Below are 9,055 nucleotides of genomic sequence, written 5' to 3' on the forward strand. Positions count from 1 at the left end.
GCTTCTTTGAAAATTTCATGATATGTAAAGGGTTTTAGGAACCATTCAAAACTTGTTTTCCTTAATCAAAAACATTAAAATCATCTTCTAACATAAACATTAATCAACCATCAAGTTATCTATACAAACCTTCCTATAATACATACACTTAGAAATTAACATTAGAACTAACCCAAAAACCCTCTTACAATAAATAAAAACATTGACAAAAAGATTCCCTAATAAAATAATATCCTACTATTAAACAAAATCTAAAAACATAAAATGGAAAAGTGACTTCCTAACCTTTATAGTTCCTCACTCTACACGATTATCTATTATCTAATATTAAATTTCCCATTAACAACTTTCCAAATTAACAATTCGAATTTTTTAAAAATAAATGTAGAAACCCTTAAAAATAATCCACATCACACATATTATCACTAATAAAAGCACTAATACTAACTACTAGCTTAAACTATTCCTAATCCTATTGATTACTAACCATTATAAAACTACTAAATATGCCTAAACAACCACTTCCCATTAACTAAATTAATTTAAAATTCATTAAACAGCTACCTTTCCAACTTATACACTAATCATGATTATCAAAATCACTAAACAACATTTACTATCTCCTAATTCTAGTTTACATCCCTAAACCTACCCCTAAGCTACCTACCTAACCCAAGGCCACTTGGCCACTTGCTTTCTCCTTTCCCAAGGACACTTGCTTTCTCCGTTCCCCAGTGTCCTTGGAGCACTTCTCTAAGGTCTGAGTGTGTTGCCCCAAGAAGACATGCCTATGTCATGCTTTGGTAGTGCTCCAAGCATGAAGTATGCTTGAGTAAAGGTAAAAGGTGAAAAGAAGAATGAAAAAGTAAGTGGGGAGGAAAAGGTAAAGTTTGGGAGTTGTTGATTTGATTTTTTTTTTTTGACTTTTTTCATTCATATAATAAAACCAATGTGGCTTATGGGATGTTTGAGGGTGATGGGTGGGTGTAGGTCCCACTCATCCCCTTATTACCATGTTTTTAAAATATATATTTTCTTACACTTGTCATAAAGGCATTTTTTTATGAGCATTGACTTAAATAGAGCTATATGCTCGAGTGGGTTTATTAAATACTAATATATTAATGACTCCATAAAATGATAGTTTGTGTGGAAGGAATTTAATTTCCTCTATAATTTCTAGAGACCTGTAGGGTCTATTTGGAATAAAAATTTGGTGTAAATTTATAATGCACCAATGGGTTGATTTGATCATTTCCCATTTTCATGGTAGTGTTAATAGGTGCATTTTTCAAATGAGTTAAGGATAGTTTTAATAAGATGATTGCATGTGTTTGAAATTGGATTACAATCTATTGATTACCATTAAGTCTACTAGATTAAATTAAAATGCAACTATAGGATGAATGTATCAATTTGCACATTGGATTAATCACGAACTTTAGGATCCTATCTATATTTGGATTTAATATCTCAATGAAATGCCAAGAGCATACCAATATAAATATTTCTTTCCTTCCATTATTGAAGCCATATGACAAGGAGATGAATTAAGTAGTAAATTTCAACATTAAGCTAATAGGTTTTTCCATTTCTTTTAAAAGCAAGAATCAAAATGAAATTACAAGAGAAATATTACAACAATACCATGTATATTTCCTCATGAAATGAACTTTTTTCTTATTAATGAATATGCAATCTACAATTTTGAATCCATATAAAAGATTATAATAAAGACACAATTCCTTCTTTCAACATGTGAGTACAATGATACAATAAGAAATGTGTGACCAGTGGAGAAGTCTCCAATACAAGGTGACTAAAGAATACCATCAAGAAATCCAATCCAGGTTGTGCTCCCTCATTTGAATCTAGCACAAATCTGCAAATACACATAAGACAAACCATGGAGAGCTCACCTCCCAACCTAGGTCTCAAGGAGGCCACCCACCAAGCTAGGAGAAACAATTGCCAATCGAGTAACATTCAAATCCAATCTAGGATCACATGAACATAACATGAAACACCCATTCAACATATTCATAGTTTCACCTTGAACCATGATAAGGGGTGAAGGTGGAATTTCCATGGAGGAGATATCAATGAAGAACATACAAAAACATTGCCTCTTTTCAAGGCTAAATTTGACATTGAACTTTTATACTCATTTCTTCTTATCTCCCCCTAAAACAAGATCAATATGCTTGACAAGAAAGTGTCCATATCCATACAACTTACCTTTTTTCTTCTTCTCACCATGAGAAGAGACTCTACACTTCCATGGAGTATTAGTTTGTGGTGAATGATTAGGGAAGTACTGTACATACTTCATAATTTTTTCTCTTAATGCAACTGACATGTTTGCGTTGGCGGACATATGGCTGACATGTTGTAACCCTAAAGTGGAAAAAATACTTTTATAAAAGGGCCTAGGGTTGGGGATTTTCATTAGTATGTGATGTGAAAATTGCTTTTTGTGGTGGTATTGAGTTGTAAGGGATTATAGATTGTAATCAGGTTGTAATCATTGGATCGTAATAATATTGGACTTGTTGTTTGGTGGACGTAGCCTAGGGATTGGGTGAACCACATTAAATCTTGGTGTCTTATGTTCTCTTCTATGTGATTTATTATTTTCTGATATTGGTTATATTTGCATGTAATTGTTATTTATGTTTGTGGTTAATCCTAAAATGGAGTCCAAATAACCCCTTTCCCTATGCATGGCCACTTCTTTCCTATCCAAGGGTTAGTAATGCCATCACTTCCTTCACAATTCCCTCAAAAAATTCAAGAGGTGAACATTGAACAAGATTGAAAATAAGCCAAAATCTTATCCCTCACATTACAATACCACAAAACATACGATACACATATGTAATAGATTTACAAGCACACATTAAGCTTTTAAAAACACGAAACAAGAATCCATGGAAATGGAGATCACCAACCTTCACCATGTGTAATGACAAATGAAGTTTGAGAAGAGCCCTTTACCCTTTGTTCTTCCAATTCCCAAATTTAATTTCTCTAAAGATAGAAAGTGACAAAACACCCACTAACTTTTCTCCAAGGGCCTCTAAAAAGGCCTCCAAATCGCAACCACCTAATAGCAATAAATTTGGAATTGACCCTCGGTCCTTTGGCCATCATCATGTCCCCTACCATAAATGAAAGTCTTGGGCAAGAGTGTTGGTTGGCAAATTTCATAAGGTCATTCAATTTTTGTAACATACAAAAAGTGAAATGTTTAGAGAGTCACTAAAACCACTTGGGGGTTCTAATAGTGATTAAAAGGTCCGCAACCCATACCCATACCACTTAGGCACTTAGATTTCACTAAATTTGGCTTCTAGGACCACTTTTTGGCCTTTAAAAGTGACTTGAAATTTTGAGTTCCAAAAAATTTCATTGGTGAGGCTTTACAAGTTATCTCTAATCAAGGGAGATTTAATTAGGCTCCTAATTAAGTTAGTCTTAGGTTAATGATTGCATTGCCAACCCTAATTGACATGTCATTTTATAGATACACATGATAAGTGTCAAATGAGACTCTAAAAATCACATTACATAAACATTTGACATGCCACTATTTACAAAATGAAATAACCTAATATATACATTTAGCTTAAGGTTACAAATTGAATCACTTGACAAAGAGGTTCAAATCTCTTCATTAGATTCAACCTTGGTTTTACAATTTGCACATAGGGTTGGTTATTGTTTCTTCGATAAATTCCATAGTAACTTTCTTGCACACTTAATTCAAATATTAGTAGTTCCATAAAAATTACATATATAACTTAATTTGCATAATCAAATTTGACCAAAACATTCTAAAACTCATTTTAATGATATTTTTTATTCCTTCATTTGGTTAAATATAACAAATTTACATAATTGGATTAACCGTTTAAAATCCATACTCTCCTTTCAATGCACTTATCTTTTCTAAGCAATAGTCATATAAAACTCATGTAATTCAACACTGTGATATAATCCCTCAATTTCAGTATTAAACTTTTTAAACACAGCTCATTAAATCATTCTAAATCTAACTTGATCAACTTACTATTTGCCAAAATGAGCTATCTAAAATGTGTATAACATAATCATCAAGGTATCATAAATAACATCATCATCATAAGGTAAAACACCATATGGCATCATTAGTATAAATCAACGTTTAAAAAATAAAATAATTTAGAAAGTCTTGAATCATAGGGTATCAAAACATGAACATATGAACTAATTCAATTTTCATTAAAACACCTAAACCATTAAATCTTAATTCATGTCCATCATCAAAATCATCTAAGTCCATTAATTTTCTATCACCTAGGTATGCAATTGTATCATAGGGAGCACATGCAATGTTTATGATTTAAACCATAATTTTGAACAATCATCTCAATACAAAAGTATATCCTCTTGTGCATAATACCCCAATAACCTTTACACACCATAATGTACTTTTAGTATTTAATATTAAGTTACCCTAAGGGCAATTCCAGTTAGTTGATAGCCTTTATCTTCAAAGTTATAATAATTCTTAACAGGGTAAGTATTAAATCATATAATTGCAACAACCATCAAATCAATATACATAAGAAGCCAGAATTTATCATAATTCCCTCAACATGGTTCGTAGGAAGAACCATATCAATTTCCCATACCATCACCTTTCCATGCTCATATATCCACTCAAATCTCATATAGGATTTAAAATTAAAATTCATATTTAATACGTGCATGCGATGAGGGGTCTTACATTGCCTATCTAATTTATTTTCTTGGCTTAGTCCTGAACTGTCTTTCTAAAATCTTTTAAATAGGTAGAGTTGCCAACCTTATTTCTAAAAAAGGAACTATTATGAGAAAAAAAAAACACTAATATCTTTGCCTCCACAACAGAGTTGCCAAAATATTAGTGGATAGATTTGTCTTTAAAAATAAATACATAAAATTACTTAGAATGCTCGATAAGAAAAAATAGCACCAACAGTTGGAAAAGTTATCATAGGACAGTCAACTCTCCTCTAAATTAAGAGATACAACTCCCTCTCAAAAGATATACAATGAATGAAAACATGGGGTATGCTTTTCACCGAAATGAAGAAAAGATAAGTTAGCATCTACCCATAACCATGAAAGTAGATGCCAAAGGTCGATTTAAATTGAAGTAAATGTACAGAATGAAGTCAAAAGGTAAAACAAAAATACCTAGGATGAAGCCAAAATAATCCATGCTTTCATTAATATGCATAAAAAATAAATGTAAATATCCACCCAGAACATAATTCAATACTAAGGTGCAGTTTAAAATGAATCATTTCTACAATTCATTCGAAATTAATAGACACTAATGCATAACTCTAGAATCTCAAAGACTATTTGCAATTGGAGAACAAACTTAAACACATATGATAAGAACTATCATCATTTTTTTAATGCCTACATATCAATTCAAAGACTATACATTCATATTATAATTACAAGATTTTTCTAGGCCTCCTTGATTGTGTAGAACTTAACTCCTTGGTGCATGAAAACCTAGGCTAACTCCTAGTCCTAGCTCTACACTTTGGGTTTTTGGCTTGTACTAACCTTAGCCTAGTTAGTTGTTTGTGTTTGGACCTTAGAAGGTCATGTGTTTGTTTGCTCCTAGGTGAATTTGACTAGGCTCAATCCATTCTAGTTGTTCTTGTGTTTAGGTTGTTAGAGTGGTATGGGTCTTATAATTTAGAAGCCTAGGAAGGTATGGTTTTGAACCTATCTTGTACTCTATGATGTTTTTACATCCTTTTGCATAGGTTGAAGAGCATATGTTGTCATTTGGGAAAAAGTTGAGAAAGATGTCAAAAAGATGTAACTTGTTGGAAAACTTGTAAAATAGGTCAAAATGGTCAAAGATCATGTGAATTGATGCTTTGAGGGCTAAATCATGACTAGACTTCATAGACAAACCATGTTGGACCTACTTGGAAAGTTCCTAGTGTTAAATATTTGAAAATTGCAAAAATGAAAAAGTTGTCAGCAACTTTGAAAAGTTACATGACAACATTTTAGCAGGAATTGGACATGTCATGAATCTGAGGTTGACAATTACTCTATTTGTCTGAAACCTCTTGGGAAACATATAAAACCATGAAATGAACCCATTTCGAGGGTTGGGGTTTTGTGGGAAGTGAAGTTTTGATAATAAAGCCACAAAATATAGCTACAGATTTACAATTTTTGAGTTTCTTGATTGTAAGAATTCATTGATAGATTGAAAGGATTAGTTTTTCTTTGGATTCTCATAATTCATGTCATTATAGTACTTTTTGATTTAGAGTTCAAGTTGTTTAGGGATTATTTTTTCATAGTTTTTAAATCTTTTGTTATTAGTTTGTTCATTGGTTTAGTTTTGACAACTTCCGGACCCACAAATCCTCATCATGGAATCATCATGGTTTTTGGGGATATGGAAGATGAGCCCTTGTACAATGTACATAGCAAGGGAGAGGCCTAGAAAAGCATGGCTGCTATTTTTGATGTGATACCCTACGTGAGCCTTTGGTGCATGTCTAGGTGATCACAGTGCTAGCATGTTGATTTGGATGGGTTGAATGTGTTGGGTAGTTCAATTTAAGTTTTTGAGAAGGAGGAGGGGTGTGTGAGGAAGTCACATGCGAGAGGAGAGGTTTCCATGACAAGATTTGGTAGGGTATTCACTAAACCCTTGTTGATGCTGATAAGAATGATTCAAACCCTTGTTTTTAGGCACCTATATAGGAATGAGGTGTACAGAAAAGTTGGGGACTTGGGACCAACAATATATTTAATCTCTTCCAAAAGGGTATTCAGATTGGTGGTTAGTTTTCCATCCTATCAAGGAGAATTAGGAGATATCATCCAAAAACCTAATTAGGAGGCCTAATTCAACTAGGCCTAATTAGGCTAGTTTGGGCTAGTTTGAAGAAATTGGTATGAATAGCTTTGGATTTCAAGACCAAGAGAATGGATGAGGTCTACAATCCCTAAATTGAATCCCTCACTCCTTGTAGAAGGCAAGAAGGCCAAGGTTGATGGAAAAGTGAACTTGGAGAGCAAGTAGGAGACCCATTGGTGTAACTGGATAGGGAGGTGTAAGGGATAAGTTAGCAATCCCTCTGAGAGTAGGGTAATAAAGAGGAACCCAAATAGGCTAAAAGTGTAGCCTAGGTAGTCCTTTAGTAAAGACAAGGACTAGGAGTATATCCATTTTACATCAGATTGGTATCAGATCAAACACCAAAGATTTGGGATTGGTGGCATGTCTTTGTTTACTGAAGAGTTAGTAGGATAGATTGACATGGTGACCAATGCAGAACTTTCCAAGGAGATGAAGGAGCAAAAAGAGAGGAATAGGATCTTAAAGGAAGCATTAGAGGAGATGAAGACAAAGTTGGAGGAAGTTGAGGCAACCAAGAAGACAGATCAAGAAGGTGAAACTGGTGATAAAGGTAAGGGAAAGGTTGATGAGGAAGAAATCATCCTTGAACTAGACCCTCCATTAAATGAGGAGCCATTTCTCAAAGCCATCAAGGCATTAGGTGGGAAAGCCCTAGAAGGAATCCCTATGTTTAGTGGAAAGATAGACACTGAACTTGTGATGGAATGGATTGAAGGGGTGGAGGACCACTTTGAGTGTGAAGGGGTTACTGAAGCACAAAATGTTAAGGTAGAAAAAACTAAACTAAGGGGATCAACACTAACCTGGTGGAAGTATCTCCAAGAGTAGAGAAATAAGATGGGTAAGAAGCCAATTGCAAATTGGAAAGCCATTGTGACTAAGGTAAAGGAACAATATTTACTTGAAGATTATGAGATTCAAATACACAAGAAGCAAAGTTTGAACCAAAAAGAAATGGATGTGACAACATATAATGAAGAATTTCATAAGTTATCTTTGAGATCAAGGATTTAGGAAGAAGAGCCTCTTAATGTAAGGCCTCACCTTGACCCATCCTAGCATCGATGATACATTATTATTTTGATATTCATGACTCGATACGTCAGAACGTTATTTGATGCACTAAATATTATTAGGATATTTATGATGTGCGATGCTTTGCTTTTAGATATTTGATTTCATCATTTAATGCTATACGAACATGTATGATGATAAAGTAAATGAATGCAAAACTAACACTTTGATTTTATAATTCAAATGGTCAGAAATATGAGTAGAATTAGATAAACAATTGATCATTAGAAAAATGGATGTTTTATTTTATACGATTTTTTTGATACTTAAATTTCATAATGCATGTGATTTCTTGAACCTACTGATGTGTGCAATGAGTGTGCAGGACATGTAGCCGGGAAACCTAAAGGAAAGACAGAATTGAACCCCTTGTTTAAATATGCTATCCTTGCATTGTCTATCTTTAAAAGGTTGTTATTTGATTTTATTATTCTCCTAGCTTTTAATTGTTCTTATTAAGTCTTTAAGGCTTAAAATCATTAAATTTAAGTGCCCTAGGAGTAAGGGTATGGGTGGGGAGTACTTTCCACCCCCTTAGCCTCTTAGTTTGACTTTTAGGGTCACTCAAAATTCCTATTTTTGAGGGATTGCGAAAATTGATTGTCATTTACTTGAGTTGGTGACTCCAACTCCATCTTGAGTTTTCTTGAAGTCTAGTTGAGTTAAGGGATGATACTTAGAGGCATTTTGGAGTAGTTTTGGGGTTGTTACCCAATCTCTAGATTTGGAGAAAGTTGGAAGATTGAAGGAAGAAAAGGAAAAGCTCTTCTCAAACCACCATTTTTGCCATAACTCTTTTGGTGAAGGTAGAGATTCTTCACTCCATTGAATTGTTCCTTCATGTTGTCTATGCTTGAATCATGTATAAGTTTTTGTGTTCTTCTTTTTTTTTGCTTGCTTGTGTGTTGGGATGGGTTTGGAGGGATTTTTTTGTTGTTCTTGATGCATTCTTATGCTTGTCTTGATGTTTTGTGTTTTGAGATGATTTCATGGGGATTGTTTTGGCATCACTCACCCTTGGATAGGGAAGAAGTGGCCATGTAC

This window comes from Cupressus sempervirens, chromosome 9 (assembly GCF_028749045.1).
Source record: "Cupressus sempervirens isolate cs-2001-9-10 chromosome 9, ASM2874904v1, whole genome shotgun sequence".
NCBI classification, from domain to species: domain Eukaryota; kingdom Viridiplantae; phylum Streptophyta; class Pinopsida; order Cupressales; family Cupressaceae; genus Cupressus; species Cupressus sempervirens.